At 36.1% G+C, this 18,304-nt stretch overlaps 1 protein-coding gene and 1 non-coding gene across 10 annotated transcripts in view; both read right to left on the bottom strand.

Annotated features, from left to right (window-relative positions):
* ERC1 (ELKS/RAB6-interacting/CAST family member 1) overlaps window positions 1–18,304 on the bottom strand; it is a 559,355-nt gene that overhangs the window by 324,426 nt on the left and 216,625 nt on the right. The window lies entirely within an intron of this gene.
* LOC125108071 (U6 spliceosomal RNA) lies at window positions 13,929–14,035 on the bottom strand. The gene has a single exon (XR_007129760.1). It is a non-coding gene; the product is annotated as a U6 spliceosomal RNA (small nuclear RNA).

The following is an 18,304-nucleotide window of genomic DNA, read 5'->3' on the forward strand; positions in this document are numbered from 1 at the left end:
CTATACATTACTCAGTGTTCTTCATGATAAATGTACTTTTTATCTCCTTTACCTATTTTACACATCCTCCAATTCACCTCCCCTCTGGTGACCAGTTTGTTCTCTGTAGTTAAGAGTCAGTTTTTTGGTTTGTCTCTTGCTTTGTTCATTTGTCTGTTTCTTAAATTCCACATATGAGTGAAATCATATGGTATTTGTCTTTCTCTGACTGATTTCACTCAGCATAATACTGTATAGTTCCATCTACATTGTGGCAAATGGCAAGATTTCACTCTTTTTTTTTTTTTTTTAGGTTTTATTTATTTGACACAGAGATAGAGAGTATAAGTAAGCAGAGCAGCAGGGGCAGAGGGAGAGAGAAAAGTAGGCTCTCCACTGAGCATAGAGCCCAATATGGGGCTCAATCCCAGGACCCTAGGATCATGACCCAAGCCGAAGGCAGACGCTTAACTGATTGAGCCACCCAGGCGCCCAAAGATTTCCTTTTTATGGATGAATAATATTCCAGTGTGTGTCTGTGTGTCACACCTTCTTTATCCATTCATCTATCCATAGACACTTGAGTTGCTTCTATAATTTGGCTATTTAATGCTGCATTAAACATAGGACTGCATGTTATCTTTTTGAACTAGTGTTTTCATATTCTTTAGGTAAATAGTGGAACAACTAAATTGCTGAATCGATTGGTAGTCTTATTTTTTTGAGGAACCTCCATATTGTTTTCCACAGTGGCTACACCAATTTACTTTCCCACCAACAGCGCACAAGGGCTCCTTTCTCTTCACATCCTCACAAACACCTGTTGTGTCTTGTGTTTTTGATTGCAGCCACTCTGACTGGTGTGAGGTGGTATGCCATTTTGGTTCTGATTTCTGTTTCCCTGATGATGAGTGGTGTTTACCATCTTTTATGTGTCTTTTGGTAATCTGTACATCTTCCTTGGAGAAATGTCAATTCATGTCTCCTACCCTTTTTTAAATTGGATTATTTGTTTTTTTCATGTTGAATTGTAGAAGTTCTTTATATACTTTATCCCTATCACCTTCATTAGATACGTCATTTGCAAAGATCTCACATTCACTAGGTTTTCTTCTTGTTTGTTGATTGCTTCCTATGCTGTGCAGAAGCTTTTTATTTAAAGTGGCCCCAACAGTTTACTTTTGCTTTTGTTTCCCTTGCCTCAGGAGACATATCTAGAAAAATGTTGTTACACCTGATGTCAGAGAAATTACTATCTGTGCTCTCCTTTCAGGATTTTCAAGGTTTGAGGTCTCACATTTAGGTCTTTAGTCAATTTTGAACTTATGTTTGTGTATGGTATAAGAAAGTGGTCCACTTTCATCCTTTTGCACATAGCTCTACAGTTTTCCCAACACCATTTGTTAAACAGACTTTTTCACCACTACATATTCTTGCCTCCTTTATAAATTAATTGATGATGTAACTGTGAGTTTATTTCTGGGTTTCTTATTCTGTTCCATTGATCTATGTATCCATTTTTATGCCAGTACCATACTGTTTTGATTACTACAAGTTTGTACTACATCTTGAAATCTGGGATTGTGTCATCTCTAGTTCTGTTCTTTTTCAAGATCACTTTGGCTATTCAGGGTCTTTTGTGTTCCACACAAGTTTTAGGATCATTTGTTCTAACTCTGAAAAATATAATGGATATTTTCATAGGGATTGCATTATATCTATACATTACTTCAGCTGTATGGACACTTTCACAGTATTTGTTCCTCCAGTCCATGAGCATGGAGTATCTTCTCATTTGTTAGTGTTATCTTCCATTTCCTTCGTCAATGTTTTATAGTTTTCAGATTATAGGCTTTTGACCTCTTAAGTTTATTCCTAGGTATTTTATATTTTAGTACAACTGTGTAAGGGACTATTTTTTTATTTTCTCTTTCTGCTTCTATGTATAGAAATGCAACAGATTTCTATATATTGCTTTTGTATACTGTGACCTTATTACTGAATTCATTTACCAGTTCTAGAAGGTTTTTGGTGGAATCTTTAGGGCTTTCTGTATACAGTATCATGTCACATGCAAATAGAAGTTTTATTTGTTCTTTGACAATTTGGATGCCTCTTACTTCTTTTTGTGGTCTGACTGCTATGGTTAGGATTTCCAGTACTTTTTTTTTTTTTTTTTTACTGTGAAAATCTTTTATTACTGTCTCTTGTGGCAAAATAACATTTTGTACAAATAAGTCACCTAGTTTACTCTGAACACAAAGACAATAAAAACGGGAATGAAGATCTTAGGTGAAGGGGAAAGAGGAGGGAGGACAGATCTGGTCATTGATGTTTCTTATATTGTGTGAAAAATAGATTCACAGGGGAAAAAAAGAGACTTTCACAACTTCAATGACTTTACATGATCCTTTGTAAAACAAGGGGTTAAATCCGCCTCCACCAGACCCTTCTTGGGGCGTAGATGTTCTGTAACATGGAATGTGAAGAAATGATGAGCGGAGACGAGCAGGTGCTCACAGCAGGGACTGCAGCAGCCTCTGCATCAGGAATGCTCGGGCCCTGGCAAGGAATTCGTGCTGTGGTTCTGGGGACAGACTGTCTCCAGTCCCCAGACCTCACTGCCATCATGGTGACAAGAGCCACCAAAAGAAAGTGACTTGACAGAGAGAAAAAAAGAGTACCCTGGCAGCCTCCTGGGGATGGCAGGACACACTAAGGCAAGACTCCCCCAACTTGTCTGTTACACACAGCCTATTAAATCCAGCCTATTAATTTCCAGAATGAAAGGGTGAGAATTGATATCCTTGTCTTGTTCCTGAGCTTAGGAGAAAAGCTCTCACCTTTTCCTCATTTGAGTATGATGTCTGCGGTGGGTTTTTCATATATGGTCTTTTTTTATGTTGAAGTATGGTTCCTGAAAATCCACTTCGTTCGGAGTTTTATCATGAATGAATGTTGTACTTTGTCAAAAGCTTCTTCTCCATGTATTGAAATGATCATGCAGTTTTTTATCCTTTCTCTTGTTGATGTGACATATCTCATTAGTTTATGAATTAAACCACTCTTCTATCCAAGGAATAAATCCCGCTTGGTGATAATTATTTTTTTTAATGTATTGTTGGATTTGGTTTGATAGTACTTTGTTGAGGATTTTTGTATCTACATTCATCAGAGATACTGGCCTGCAGTTCTCCTTTTTAGTAGAGTCTTTAACTGGTTTTGGTATCAGGATAGTACTGGCCTCACAGAATGAATTTGGAAGCTTTCTTTTCTTTCTTTTCTGTTTCTTTGAATAGTTTGGAGAAGAATAGGTATGGGTTCTTCTTTAAATGTTTGGTAGAAATCATCTCTAAAAGTCTCTAGTCATGAACTTTTGTTTGTTGGGAGGTTTTTTTTGTTTTTTTTTTTTTTTTTTACATGTATGAAGATACCTTTATTTTTTTTAATTTTTTTATTTTTTCAGCATAACAGTATTCATTATTTTTGCACCACACCCAGTGCTCCATGCAATCCGTGCCCTCTACAATACCCACCACCTGGTGCCCCCAACCTCCCACCCCCACCCCTTCAAAATTCTCAGATCGTTTTTCAGAGTCCATAGTCTCTCATGGTTCACCTCCCCTTCCAATTTCCCTCAACTCCCTTCTCCTCTCCATCTCCCCTTGTCCTCCATGCTATTTGTTATGCTCCACAAATAAGTGAAACCAGAGTCAATTATCATATGTTGGGAGGTTTTGATTACTGCCTTAATTTCATTGCTGGTAATCAATGTGTTCAAATTTTCTATTTCTTCTTATTTCAGTTTTATAAATTATATATTTCTAGGAATTTATCCATTTCTTCTAGGTTATCCAATTTGTTGGCATATAATTTTTCAAAATATTCTCTTATAACCCTTGTATTTCTGTGGTTTCAGTTGTTATATCTCTTTCATTTCTGATTTTGTTTATCTGAGTCCTCTCTTTTTGTGGGGAGTCAAGTTAAAGGTTTATCAATCCTGTTGATCTTTTCCAGGAACCAGCTCCTGGGTTCGTTGATTTGTTCTGTTGGGTCTTTTTTAGTTTACATTTATTTCTGCTCTACTATTTATTATTTCCTTCCTTCTACTGGTTTTGAGTTTTGTTTGTTCTTCTTTTCCTAGCTCTTACAGGAGGGTTAGTTGAGGTTTTTCTTGCTTCTTGGGGTAGGCCTATATTGCTATAATCTTTCTTCTTAGAACTGTTTTTGCCGCATCCTAAAGATTTTGGACTGCTGTCTTTTCATTTATGTTTGTCTTCATATATTTTTTTATTTCCTCTTTGATTTCATGGCTGACCCATTCATTGTTTGACAGCATGTTGTTTAACCTCCATGTATATGTAGTCTTTCCAGATTTTTTCTTATGGTTGATTTCCAGTTCCATAGTGTTGTGGTTGGAAATGACATCGTAGGACTTCGACCTTTTTGAATTTGTTAAGACTTGTTTTGTGGCCTAATATGTTATCCATTCTGAAGAACGTAACCATGTGCACTTGAAAAAAAAGGTGTATTCTACTGTTTTAGGATGAAAGGTTCTGAATATATCTGTTAGATCCATCTGGTCCAATGTGTCCTTCACAGCCACCATTTCCTTATTATTTTCTGTTTAGATGATCTGTCCATTGATATAAGTGGGGTGTTGAAGTCCCTTCTATCAATTGAAGTTGAAGTCCCATTACTATCAATTATTTCCTTTATGTTTATTAGCTGTTTTATGTATCTGGGTAGTGCCACGTCGGGTGCATACATATTTACATTTGCCACAATTGCTATGCCTTCTTGTTGAATTGTTCCCTTTAAAATGATATGGTGTCCTTCTTTGTCTCTTATTACAGCCTTAGAGTCTATTTTGTCTGATATAAGTATTGCTACCTCAACTTTATTTTCATTTTGGTTCGCATGATAAGTGCTTTTCTATCCCATCACTTCCAATCTGCATGTGTCTTCAGGTCTGAAATGAATCTCTGGTAGGTAGCACACAGATGGGTCTTGCTTTTTTTTAATCTACTCTGTCACCCTGTATCTTTTGAATGGAGCATCTAGTCCATTTATATTGAAAGTAATTTTTGATAGGTATGTATTTATTGCTATTTTGTTACATGTTTTATGGTTGTTTTTGTAGTTCTCTTCTCTTGCTCTCACAATTTCTTGACTTTCTTTAGTGATACATTTGGCTTCCTTTCTCTTTATTCTTCGCATATCTCATTATCAGTTTTTGCTTTATGATTACCATTAGGCTTATATACAACATCTTATGCACATAACAGTCTATATTAAGTTGATGGTCACTTAAGTTTGAGCTCATTCTTTACTCCTTCCCCGTACACTTCCCACATTTAGGTATACAGTATCATACTTTACATCTCTTTATTGTGTGAATCCTTTGGCTGATTTTTATAGATACACTTAATTCTATGGTGTTTACTCTTTTATTTTATTTCTTTTACTCGTACAGTCTTTCTTTTCCATTTAGTCCCCTTTAACATTTCTTCTAAGACTGGTATAGTGGTCATGAATTCCTTTAACTTTTGTTTGGGAAAAACTCTTCATCTCTCCTTCTATTCTGAATAATAGCCTTGCTAGATAAAGTATTCTTGGCTGCAGGTTTTTTTCTTTCAGGACTTTGAATATATCATGCCACTCCCTTCTGGCCTGCAAAGTTTCTACTGTAAAGTCAACTGAAAGCCTTAAGTGGTTTCCACACTAGTATGGACACTGTGCTTGCTCCCACAGGTGGCCATGTGTTTATGCTTCTGGGTTGTGTAGGGAAATGGTGTCCAACAGCTTCTTCATTCCTGGAGAAATCTCACGAGGATGCTTCTCCTTCCAGCACACACTCTGAGATTAGTAAACAAATCTCCCTCCAGTATACCCCATGTATTTTTCTTTTTTTTTTTTTTTTAAGATTTTGTTTATATGACAGAGAGAGAGCACAAGTAAGCAGAACAGCAGTCGGAGGGAGAGAGAGAGAAGCAGGCTCTCTGCTGAGCAGGGAGCCCGATGCGGGGCTCGATCCCAGGACCCTGGAATCATGATCTGAGCCGAATGCAGCCGCTTAACCAACTAAGCCACCCAGGCACCCCACCCCATGTACTTTTCAAACTGCTGCTTCTACACTGTATCTCTAGGGAGCTATTTATTGTGCTATCTCTTTGAAAGTGGGGACTCAGGTTCCTCTCACTCTATTGGCTCTCCCATGAGTCTGCTGATTTTCAGATTTCCAAATTTTTAAACCCCACTGACTAGAAGAATTCATGAAATTCAGCACCTATGTTTTTCAAAGACAAATGTTTTTGGAATTCCTAGTGTGAGAGTCTGTTTCTTTGACTTCTGCACATCTCAGGCATCCCTCTCTCCCTCCCACAGAAAACCCCGTGGGTCCCTTTAGATGCTGACCACTTTTCCACCCTTCCTACCCTCTTCAATGTGGCCTGCCTCTTCTTTACATTTAGCTACAGAGAGTCTGTTCTATCAGTCGTCAGGTCATTTTCTGGGTTATGTACAATTATGTGGCGGTTATCTAGATGTATCCATTGGACGAAGTGAGCTTAGGGCCCTCCTACTCTGCCATCTTCCCCAGTAGTTCTGAACATCTTTCCATACGGTATTTGGCCATTCCTGTTTCTACATCTGTGATATATCTACTTATTATCTTCTGCCCATTTTTTAATTAGGTATCTTTTTCTTAATGACTTATAAGTATATTTTATGTATTTTGTATAATAATCTCTTATCTATTATATGTTATACAAATATTTTCTTCCAATCTATGAATTACCTTTATGTTATGTTTTTAATTATAAAATTTTAAAAATTTTTATTGTATCAAATGTACCAATCTTCTTTATGGTTTGCAATTTTGTGATTTTTTCACTGTATCTTCCCTATCCCAACCTCATAAAGATATTCTCTTAAAAATTTTGTAACTTTGTCTTTCACACTGAAGTCATTAATCCATTTGACACTGATGCTATATATGGTATGAACTAAAGACATAATTTCATTTTTCGGGTATGACATGAGGTAAGAATAAAATTTCATTTTTTACATATATTGATAACTAATCGTCCTAGCAGTACTAACATGCATTGTCACAACTGTCATATAGAAAGTTTCTGAAAACACGTGTTTCTATTTTGTGGCTCTCTGGTATCTTTGCGAATTTCTGTGCCAAATCTATATTTCCTTAATTATTATGCCTTTATACAAAATCTCAATAGTTATTTCAACCCTGCCTACCTTGTTCTTATTTAGGACCATTTTGGTGTCTCCTGGCCTTTAGACTTCTCATATAAATTTCAGAACCAGGCTATCAAACTCTGCAAAACCAGCCAATCAACCAATCAATCAACCAATCAACTAGAGCAATCAAAACTCAGCAGCCACCTTTTGGGATTTTTATTGAAACTGTACTGAATCTACAAATCAATATGGGAAGAACAGACACATTCATGCTCTTGAACCTTTCAATTCATTGACATGGTATGTCTCTCTAGTTATTTAGTTATCCTTATCCTTTGTTTTCAACAAGTGTTTTAATTTCTTCAATAAAAGACCTTATTTATTTTATTCCTAGGTACCTTATATGTTTTGTTGTCATTTTAAATTTCAGACACCATGTCATTACAAAGTTCCTTATAAAAAGTACTGCCAAGAGTAGTTTTCAACAATGTAAGTATTGACAAAATTAACAATTCATTGTTATCTAATGTCCAATACATATTCAATGGTCCCCAGTCATCTCAAAATAAATCTTTTCACAGTTGGCTTGTTTGAATCAGAATTCATTAAAGGTCCACAGCATTGTGTTTGTTAAATCCTTCAAAGTTCTATTAATCTAGAGAAAAGTCCCTCACTTCTTTCTCTGCCCCCCTTTTAAAATGCCAGTGACTTCTTAAAGAAACAGATTTCAGTTTTTCTTGTAAAATGACTTACATTTTGGGTTATTTGTCTGTTTCTTCATGGAGTCATTTAACTCATTTCCTGCTTTTCCTTTTCTTTAGATACTGAGATTTAGCTTGAAAGACTTGACCAGATTCAGTTTTAACTCTGTAAGTCATAATACTAAATAATGGCACTGTATATTTCATATTGCCTCACACAGGAAAGCATATAATGTCCGGTTTTCCCATTCTTAACAAAGCTAGGATTCATCAATGTATTAAGGTAGTAATAGCCTTCTTATCTGTCTATAAAATTCACCTTTCATCAACTTTTCATCTAATAGTCCCAAACCCAGACGAACCTTTCCTAAATAAATTATTCCAGTGATATATTTTATTAAATTAATTTTATTCTAATGTTTTCTTGCTGGCATGTAGACATGCATTTGATTTCAATATGTGGGTTTATATGGAACTATCTTGGTAAATGTTTCTGCTAATAATTTTTCTGTGTATTCTTTTGGGTATTTCAGGATTTTTTTTAATCTTTCATTCTTTTTATCTTTTCTTATTGAACTTCCTAGAATTTCCAGAACCATGATGAAAAGAAGTAGTGAGAATGAGTATCTTTGTCCTTCTGATTCAACAAAATGCTTTTTACATTTCATAAATTGACTAGAATACCTGTTAACTTTTTTCTGTGGGAACTTTTTAATCTTTCCTTGTCTGCCAAAAGTTGTCATTTTAGTTGTGAATACATGAATGCTTATTTTATTGACATCTTTGAGATTTTCCAATGTTAAACCAATTTTGTCAGAAGACAAACCCTATCTTTTATATTTTGTATATTTACCCCTATAAATTTCTTTACTTTCCTCCAGCTTAACTATACATTTATAAAATTAATGAAAGAATTGTGGCATTTTTGTTGTTTTCTGTACTGAAGATTTCTCAAAGAATATAGTTAATAATACTGTCAAAAACGTAACTGTGGAATCCTCTCTACAAGGTTTGAAAACACACATTCTCTTTTAGGTTGATCTGAATACAATCCTACCTATAGGCAACAAAATTTTTAAAAATAATTTCTAAATGTTTCTTCAGCATAGAATTTTAACTAAAAAAATTATTCAAAATCAAATAGTATATTAATGACATAAATAGTAGGATAAAAAGTCATTCTCTAATGGAAGTACATACTAATAAGCTATGCCAAGGTCACATTTCAGATCTGAACTTTCTGCTATCTTGACTATTCACAGGAAGATTCAACCACAGAAAATATAATAAAAATAGTTACCAGTAAAAGAAATAGAAACGTAAGTCATGTTTATATTTCACCCTCCACATTACATAATTTTCTATGCTAATAATTCCATTTTTGTTAGTCTGATATCAATTGTATCAACTAATGGAAAAAACAGATTGGTATTTTGCATTTAAAAAGGCCAAAAAAAATGAAGCAAAATTGTTTTCATGAATCAAATTGCTCTTTCTCAAAATTAAATTCCTCATAATATTGCTTTACTAGGTACAAACATTTCACTCTCTGTTTTAAGAGAGAAAAAAATCTCACCTGGCATATAATTCTTCTCACTCTACATATATGCATTATTCCAGATGGTGCTAGCAACCACTAATGCCTGCAGCAACCTGGTGACTTGGTTACATGGAGTAAGAAACCTAATTAAAATTACCTGTGTATTTTTTGGTTCGAGGGCCAATTTTATATGCTTAACATTTGATCCAATTAAAACCCATTTCACTCTTCAGCACTTTTTATCATAATTATTATCTGAGAGCTAATGATTTTTTTAAATTTCTGACTTTACCCTCAAGTCACAGATCTAGTTCAGGATGTTTTTAGCTGTATTTCAGAAAAGAGAATAAAAAAATCCCACTGTCCCTACCCTATCCCAACAAACATTCCAATCCAACTTGTAGTGTGTGTTTAAAAACCAAAAATGTTATTTCTGATTTTCAAAATACTGGTCACAGAATTTTAATGATTATCTCCATCAACTCCAAAAAGACATGATAAAATGCTAAGAAACAAATATAGAATACCAAGCTGAATTCAAAGCATGATCCTAAACATACATGTGTGCATGTACACACACACACGTATAACCAAAAAAATTAAAAATTAAAATACTAAAAAGTTAAAAACTTAAACTGTTTTTAATTTTTTCCTAATGGTTTTCTGTAGTTTCTAAATTTTCTAAAATAGACAAAATGCTTTTATATATTTTATTTATTTTGGAGAGAGAGAGAGCACACAGTTTGGGGGAGGAACAGAGGGAGAGGGAAAGATGAGGGAAAGATCCCAAGCAGACTCCAAGCTGAGTGTGGAGCCTGACTCAGAGCTTTATCTCACAACCCTGAGACCATGACCTGAGTCACCCAGATGCCCCAATAGACAAAATTTTTTTAAAAACATTTTAAAGTTATGTTTTTTTAAAATGAGACATGTGGGCACCTGGGTGGCTGAGTTGGTTAAGCAGCAGACTCTTGATTTCAGCTCAGGTTAGGTCATGAGATCAAGCCCTCCATGGGGCTCCCTGTTTGGCACAGGGCCTACTTGAGATTCTCTTCTTCACCCTCTACCCCTCCCCGCTGCTCAAATGCACACACATGCATGCTCTCTAAAACAAATACATAAATACATACATTTTTTAAAATGAGATACGGGGGGCACCTGGGTGGCTCAGTGGGTTAAACCTCTGCCTTTAGCTCAGGTCATGATCTCAGGGTCCTGGGATCAAGTCCCACATCAGGCTCTCTGCTCAGCAGGGAGCCTTGCTTCCTCCCCTCTCTCTGCCTGCCTCTCTGCCTACTTCTGATCTCTGTCAAATAAATTAAAAAATTATAAAAAAAATTATAAAAAAATAAAAAACATTAAAAAAATGAGATGCGGTTTTATCTCAAAATAGGGTCTTCTGTATCACACTAATAGAAGGTAGTCCAAGTATGGCACATTTAAGTTTCCCTTATTTTTTTTGATCTTTAATTTTCTACTTCCTAAGGTTTTCTTTTTATACCTTCAATTTCCTTTCTTTATCATAGTTTTCTGGCTATTACTTCTACATTTTCACTGTACAGAATAAGGGATAATTAAATATGAAAATAAAATGATTTTATCTGGTAAGTCAGAGAACTAAGTACAGAAAATTGTAAGAGGATTAAATCAATCTCTCTCCTATTGTCTTTTCTACCCCACCTCCTTGTATTATGTATGTGTGCACACACAAGCACGAGTGTACGTAGAGTTCTGAATTCACAAATTAACTAGAGGGAATGAATACACCCAATTTCTTATCTCACTAATATCCTTTTCAATACTGTTTCTTAGGTAAAGAATACAAAAGGCAGTATCATCAAAACATATGTTAAAAGTAAAAATAAAAGATGTTACTACAATGTATATTCAGAAATAAATATTCTGAGACAAAACAGAACCTTTGAAACATGAAATTACCTTTTCTTATAAACAGATCAATATATAATTTGATTTAAATCCAAATTGACAAGAAAATCCAAATATGTTAGTAAATCCATACCTTAAAGTGCAAACAGAAAGAAAAGGATTTAAATGGCTTAGTATAGATTTTTTTATAAACTCTCTGTCTGCTATTATGCCTGAATTAATTAATTGGAGTTAAATTCTAAGTGAACTTATATTTTTATTATTCTTCAAGCAGGAAAAGAAGAAAGGAGATTCATAAATGAATTAATCCTTTAAAATCTGATTCTCAATTGATGAGTTCTCAACTATTTTAACAACAAAATGATGAATAATAGAATGAACACTCTCCACTCTCACACTGACGTGAATAAATTAATGGGTAAGAAGAGAAAAAAGCAAAAATGGAAAAAACAGTCTGATCTCTACTGGTCTCTGTCACAAGAAGTTTTATATGAATACATATCATTAGCATCATGTGGGAGCTTGCTGAAAATACAGATTTCTCAGGATCACATCAGATCTACTAAATCTGCCCCTATTTACTTTGTCATTGTTCCCTCAGTCTCTCCCTCTTAAAATTCAAACCCAAACTTAGGTAAATCTGTTAGGCCATAACTCCTACTGATCCCTCTCAGTTCCTGCATCCACTTTAACTAAATATAACTTATGACATGTTAATTTGTTCCTATTATTGTTGCTATATTACTGTGAACCAGATTTATATCTCATTATATCTATGAAAATGTCTTCCTAAGGGCACTTGGCTACCTCAGTCAGTGGAGCCTATGACTCTAGATCTTGGGGTTGTAAGTTTGAGCCCCACACTGGATGTGGAGATTATTTAAAATTTTTTTTAATCTTAAAAAAAAAAAGAAAAAGGAATGAAAATGCTTTCCTAGAGTTCAAGGTCCATGTTTGCTACATTTTCCTAATTCATAACACCTAGCATAGTTCTTCCTAGTGTACAGATGCTCATTAAATATTTGTTCAACACATGCATAAAAAGAAACTAACTACATCCCCTCTATTGATAAATCTACCCAAAACAACAGAGTTTAGGGAAAATACAGTTAACATTACAATGCAATGAAAACTGAACACTTTCCTTATCTTTAAGCACCTAAGAAAAACTAGAAAGGAATAATTCTTGTTCTCCTTCAAAACTTCCATTTTATTAAGAAGCCATCAACACTTTTTTCAGAAACTACATGTCTAATGACTTTTCCTTTGTCAAAAAGACACACATAATACATACATAATAGGTTACCCAACACAAAAATCTCCCTTGTAAATTTAAGAAAAAAATAGAATGCTACTATTGTCAGGTTTAAAGAAATACCAAAAGTCAAGCCTGACTCAGCTATTTGTGTTTTCACTAGAAAAAATAAGTTTAAGCTAGAAAAAGAGCTAAAAAGAGACACCTGGGTGGCTCAGTCAGTTGAGCATTCAACTCTTGATTTCAGCTAAAGTCATGATCTCAGGGGCATGAGTTTGAACCCTATGTCAGGCCCCACACTCAGTGCAGAGTTTGCTTGAGATTTTCTCTCTCTCCCTCTCCCTCTATCCCTTCCCCTGCTCTTCTCATTCTCTCTCTCTAAAATAAATAAATCTTCAAAAAAAAGAAAAAGAGCTTAAAAGTATGCTACTTAGAAGCAAAATTATTCTGATATAGTATTACCTATTAAACATCTATATAATGTCCAAAATGCTACAGAGAGAGAGAATATACAGATACTGCATGTGTGCGTGCACACACACACTCCCTCTCCTTCTACCTTCCTGAGAACAGCTCCATTAACACTCACTTAATATAAAAACTAAGATGTGAAATTTCGTAATACTACCTAAACACCTACACTTGGCTTAAAAAATATCCATTTCAGGGACGCCTGGGTGGCTCAGTTGGTTAAGCAGCTGCCTTCGGCTCAGGTCATGATCCCAGCGTCCTGGGATCGAGTCCCGCATCGGGCTCCTTGCTCGTCGGGGAGCCTGCTTCTCCCTCTGCCTCTGCCTGCCATTCTGTCTGCCTGTGCTCGCTCTCTCTCCCTCTCTCTCTGACAAATAAAGAAATAAAAAATCTTTAAAAAAAAAATATCCATTTCAGGAATGCCTGGGTGGCTCAGTCAGTTAAGTGTCTGCCTTCAGCTCAGGTCATGATCCCACGGTCCTAGGATTGAGCCCCACACAGGGCTCCCCACTTAGTGGGAAACCTGCTTCTCCCTCTCCCTCTGCCTGCCACTCCCCCTGCTTGTGCTCTGTCAAATAAGTAAATAAAATCTTTAAAAGTATATATCAATTTCATATGATACCATCCCCAAAAGTATACAAGAAACTAAAATAGTTTTACATGTTTTATGTCTAATGACAATGTTTAAGAGCTGCTTTAAGGAGGGATTTTTATCTTTATGGCACTGTATCCTTAACAATCTACAGATAATAAGCCATGATTAAAAAAAAGAAAGATTTCAATACAGAATATAAAAATCATAAAAAAATATAAAATCATTAACAATGTGGAGTTTTATATAAACACTGTTAAATTTTACAAAAAATGCTTTAAATGATCAACAGTTTTTGTTTTATATATGGAACATTTCACAAATCTGCCTGTCATCCTTTTGCAGGGGCTATGCTAATCTCCTCTGTATTGTTCAAAGTTTAGTACATGTACTGCCAAAGCGAGCACCAATTCAACAGCTTTTAATCAGCAAGGGAAAAGCACCATGATTAGTCCCATCTTATATTTAATTTCACTTATTTCCATGTTTGTTCTCACTACTACACTAGTCACCTTATAGGCAAGGATCTTATATTATGTATCTCCACATATCTGAGGCAAGGCCTAACTCATAGCAGTTACTCAAAGTTAACGGAATTGATGTTTTTGACAGAAAGCTCTTTAAAAAAAAAAAAAATATATATATATATATATATATTTGACAGGCAGAGAGCATGAAAGAGCACAAGCAGGGGGAGCAGCAGAGGCAGAGGGAGAAGGAGTCTGCCTCTCCCTGCTAAGCAGGGAGCCCAATGCAGGACTCTATCCCAGGACCCTGAGATCATGACCTGAGCCAAAGGCAGATGCTTAATTGACTGAGCCCCTCAGGTGCCCCAAAAGCTCTTTTTTAAATTTTGATCTCAAAGAAACTCTAATCCATTACCATTAATTCAATGAATATTTCATGAAAGCTTCTATGTGCTAGGTATTACTTGGAGAATATTCCTAATTCATCTCTCACTCCCTACATTAAATCTATAAGGAAGTCCCACTTCTGTCCATGTTCTCCTTTGAAGCATTATCTTGCTCAGACTACCAGAGTAGCTTTCTGATTGGTACCTTTACTTCTATATTTTACTCTTCTACTAGTCTCTTCTCCATAGAATAAAATCCAAACTCCTTACCATGGTTTATGAGATTCTGCATCATCTGACTACTTGTCAGCTCTGTGACCCCACCACTTACTACTTCTCCTCACCATATCAACTTTAAAAAAAAAATGAGCTAAGCTTTTGCTATGCTCAAAGCATATGTACTGATGTTCTCTCTACCTCTTCCTCCAGTTCCTTACATGGTACACTTTTCACATCCTCCATGACAGTTCCTTAGTGATATCTACCCTGACCATTGTAGCTCAGTAAACTATATCTCTATTCATGTATTCAGTATCTCTATTACATGGCTCAGTTTTATTTTTGCTATAGCACATGCCACTGTGCTATGAGATGCTTCTTTTTTAGTTTATGTTGTTTTGCCTCTTTCAAAAATAAGTTCCATGAGACCAGTGAGCTCATACTCTATTCTCTTTCTTAAAACTGTTGGCATTCAGTAAGTATTTGCTAAATAGATAAGTGAAGGTTAGCTCTTTTCAGAAAAAATTGACAGTTGGGTTTAGAATGCATGCTGGGTTCCCCCCCGCCCCCTGCCATATATGTGCTGCCAAAGCAAGCATGAGGATTTTTTGGTTTTTTGTCTTAAGATATATTTATTTATTTGAAAGAGAGAGAGAACATGAGTGGTGGAAGGGGCAGAGGGAGAGGAAGAGAGAGAATCTCAAGCTGACTCCCCCTTGAGCATAGAGCCCAACTTGGGGCTTGATCCCATCACCCATGAAATCATGACCTGAACTAAAATCACCATTTGGTTGCTCAACTGACTGAGCCAACCAGGCATTCCAGAATGCATACTGGTTTAAAATTATAGACAGATGTTAACTTTATCTTAGTTGGTAGAAACTTGAATTTTTATTAGGTTATTTTTCATTAGTTTTTAGGAGATAGTCTTTTGTACTTTATGATACCAAGGGATTGCTTCCTAAAACAGAAGGTGGGGCGCCTGGATGGTTCAGTTGGTTGTGTCCAGCTCTTGGTTTCGGCTCAGGCTGTGATCTTAGAATCATGGGATCAGGCCCTACATTTGGCTCACTGCTCAGCTGGGAATCAGCTTGAGATTCTTACTCACTCTCCCTCTGCACCCTTCCAAATAAATAAATCAATCTTAAGAAAGGATAAAATAAAAGGCTTTTCAGTGACTTATAAACTTCTACAGCAAGGATAAGCAAACTACGGGCCCTGTACCCTTTATATAGCCTGCAAGCTAAGAATGGTTTTCATATATTTAAAATGGTTAAAAACAACAGAGAAGAATATGTGACATGGATTATAAATGGCTTACAAAGTGCATAATACTCTCTAGCTTTTTACAAAAAAAAAAAACAAAAACAAAAACAAAAACAAAAAAAAGTTTGCACACCCTTGCTGGAGGGTCTGGCCCTTCATTCCCTGTGTGACCTCATCTATCAGTATGCTATGTCTCCATCTACTTTGATCACATTAGCCAGGCACACTCTTAACATCAGAACTTTTGCATCTTCTCTTTCCTCTATATGGAACACTCTCTCCTTGATAGGTGCATAGCTGAGGCTTATTTCTCCTTTTCCTTTACATCTTTACTTAGATGTTCTATTCACAGTGTGGCTTTTCCCAAGCACTTCATTTATTTTTTATTTTTAAAAGATTTTATCACTTATTTGACAGACACAGAGAGGGAACACAAGCAGGGGGAGTGGGAGAGAGAGAAGCAGGCTTCCTGCTGAGCAGAGAGCCCGATGGGGGGCTCGATCCCAGGACCCTGGGATCCTGACCTGAGCCAAAGGCAGATGGTTAATCAACTGAGCCACCCAGGTATACCCCGAGCACTTCATTTAAAATTGCAGTCACCCCCATTCCCTCTTTTTCTCTTATTTTTTTCCACTGGATTTGTTACCACTGACATGCAGTGTATTTTACTTATATTCTCTCTCTTTCCATAGAGAAGGGAAGAGAAGTTTGGGTTTTATTCTCAGTGTAAGCGGGGAGCACAGCAAGGCCTTAAGCAAGGAGTGACAGGATTACTGTAAGCTTTAGGAGTTCAGTCTAGCTGGCTATGGAGAAGAGACTAGTAGAAGGTACCAGTCAGAAAGCTACTCTGGTAGTCTGAGCAAGAGATAATGCTTCACAGGAGGAAAGCATGGACAGAAAAGGTTGAATTTCAGATATATTAGGACTTCCTTATAGTTTTAATGTAGGGAGTGAGAGACAAATTAGGAATTAGTTGGTGATTTATTGTTAAGCAATGGATGAATGGTGATACCATTTATTAAACTGGGGAACTTGGCAAACAAGTTTTGAAAAGGCAGGGCAAAACGAAGAGATCCATTCTGGGCCAAGTGAAGTCTGATATCTAATTAAAGATATCATGGAGAAATTATCTCCACAATATATTATTCTGGAGCTTCTTACGTGTGTGTGTATGTGTGTACACACATGTGTACATACATGACAGATACGTCTCATATACACAATAGATGGGAGCCATAAATACATGATCAATATTGAAAGTCATGAAGTCATAAGACTTGAAGACATATTCTGAGAAATGTATATGTAAAAAAAAAGACAACAGGGCTGAAAATAGAGCCCTGTGAATTCTAAGGGAGTATGGGTGAGCCAGAAATGACAATAGAGAAGAAATGACAAATGAAGGACAGATGAAATAAGTAGAAATCTGTTGTCAGAAATCCCAAAAGAAAATAGCGTTTCAAGGAAGTGAAGGGAGAAGGTAGAAGGGAGTGGACAGAATGATGCTGAAAGGAAAAGTAAGGTGACAGAAAGTGACTTTTGGATCTGGCACCTGGAAATACACCACCTGAAATCCTGGCAAAAGCAGTTTCAGGGAAGTGATAAAAACAGTTAAAAAAAATAAAATAAAACAGAAGCCTGACTTGATGAACTTGAAGAAAGGTGAGAAAACGCTGATAGCAATTATATACAGTCAATTTTTTAACAAGATTTACTGAGCAGGAAAAGAGAAAAAGGGAGAGCCAGCTAGAAAGGACCATCATGTCAAGGGAGGGACTTTCAAAGATGGAGGACGGAAATGTTGAAATATGCTTAAATAATGCACAGGAGAGAGCAAAATGTCTAAAATAAAGGAAAGCACCATCCTTGAACTGGGGGACTAGGATAGGATTAAGAGAAAAAGTGGTAGTGTTGAACTTAGAACAGTGACACCACTGTAAAAGAACATGCAAAACACACCAGTACAGATGCACATAAACTGGTAGATCTAATGCTGGGAAGATGTGGTGAATGGCATCTGATTGGATTTTTCTCACTGTAATATGAACTGAAGTCAGCAGCTGTGAGGTAGGGGGAGAGTGGAGGGAATTTGGAGATTTGACAAGAGAAGAGAGGGTTGGATATAATCATCTCTGGAAATGTAAAATCAAATTTAATAGGCATTTGCATTAGAATGCCTGCATAATTGGGAACACATTTGAAACATGGAGCCATAAATCTGAAGCGAGACCTGCCAGGACAGTTGTGCATCTTTTTCTCCCAACTTCTATTCAGTATCTCAGTGCAGTGGCAGTCAGGGCTGCACTGTATCTTGTAGCAGCACTCAGCCGACATGCAG

The sequence above is a fragment of the Lutra lutra genome, chromosome 8 (assembly GCF_902655055.1).
Source record: "Lutra lutra chromosome 8, mLutLut1.2, whole genome shotgun sequence".
Classification (NCBI taxonomy): Eukaryota; Metazoa; Chordata; class Mammalia; order Carnivora; family Mustelidae; genus Lutra; species Lutra lutra.